The sequence below is a fragment of the Ornithorhynchus anatinus genome, chromosome 1, assembly GCF_004115215.2.
Source record: "Ornithorhynchus anatinus isolate Pmale09 chromosome 1, mOrnAna1.pri.v4, whole genome shotgun sequence".
Lineage (NCBI taxonomy): Eukaryota > Metazoa > Chordata > Mammalia > Monotremata > Ornithorhynchidae > Ornithorhynchus > Ornithorhynchus anatinus.
Genome location: NC_041728.1, coordinates 58,862,111 through 58,863,457, shown reverse-complemented (window position 1 = coordinate 58,863,457; position 1,347 = coordinate 58,862,111). Strand labels below are relative to the sequence as shown.

Sequence of the window (1,347 nt, the reverse complement as noted above, 5' to 3'; positions counted from 1 at the left end):
GCTGCCCTGGACAAATACCATCTGTACATATTCAGAAACAGCATTAAATTCACACTCAGAACTGATCCCCTTCTTCCCATTGGCTGGCATGACCTCATGGGTCACATTCGGTCATCTTGTCTTCTTCCCTTCTGTCCCTGACCAAGTTTATAGGGACTGGTGACACTGTCTATCCTGAAAGTTTATGAAAGTACCAAAAATATTTATTATATCATGTATTCCTATTGCGTCTCAATTTCTTCTCCATAAAGAGTTCTCCTACTGCCTTAAACATTATAATTAGTTTCGCCTGTAGCTGCTTGACCACTCTCCTAGGAGAGTAACAATTTATTAGAAGGCAAAAGGAGAGGGTTCCCTCCCCTCTCAGGATTGCACCTGGAGAGTTTCCAGTACTCTACCAGTGTCAGCTACGGGAGGGAGAGTCAAGCAGAGGCATACCCATTCCATTCATACCATGGGCAGTGGCTAGTGAGTGGAAAGCAATCTGTTACAAGTCAAAAATCTGTGCTGGGCAGCCGCAACATGGAAGAGAGTCAAGCGTGGAGACTCAAGTTTGCTGTGTGGAAGAAGGCAATGGTAAACCACTTCTATATTTTGACCAAGAAAAATCTATGGATACTCGACCAGACTGATGGTAGATGGAGGTAGGGTGTTCTAGGAGAGATGTGTCCATGGAGTCGCTATGGTTTAGACATGACTTGACAGCATAAGACAAAACAAAAGGAGAGGGTCCATTCAGTTGATTTTATTTCTTTAATGCCTTTGGACCTTCCAGTAAGATCTATTTGGAGAGCTGAAATATTGAAGCAAACATGCCTAGAGTACAAATGGGAAAATAGCTCCAGTCTGTATTATCTCTTCATAAAGACTTCTGAGATCCAGTTCCTCTCCTTTCCCTAGCCTTTCTCCCCCATGCCTAATTCCCAGTTCCTTCCTAGCTTCTCGCTGTGCATATTCTACAGGCAAGAATATATGTTGCTCTGCTGTGGCCTGACACTGCTGCCATTGTCTTAATTGAAACTGGAAGTCAATTCTCTGTGCCTCAGTTACCTCACCTGTAACATGGAGATTTAGACTGTGAGCCTCATGTGAGACATGGACTGTGTCCAATCCGATTGTCTTGTATCTAGCCCAGTGCCTAATATGGTGTCTGACACAGAGTAAGCGCTTAAAAAACACCATTAAAAAAAACAAAACTTGAAAAAGGCAGGTTTCCATTGTGTTCTGCTACTCTTCTCCAGTTGATGGGCTACTCTGTGGAGTGGCACTACTAATTCTGCTTTATATTGGATACAGGGAAGGTAAGTTGGGGGCAGACAGTTCAACTTGGAAATCAATCCATGGTAT

At 43.3% G+C, this 1,347-nt stretch overlaps 1 non-coding gene across 1 annotated transcript; it reads left to right on the top strand.

Annotated features, from left to right (window-relative positions):
* The first annotated feature begins 357 nt into the window (after nt 1-357).
* On the top strand, nt 358-495 carry LOC114815984. Its single transcript, XR_003763765.1, has one exon. It is a non-coding gene; the product is annotated as a small nucleolar RNA SNORA7 (small nucleolar RNA).
* Nucleotides 496-1,347: the final 852 nt, after the last annotated feature.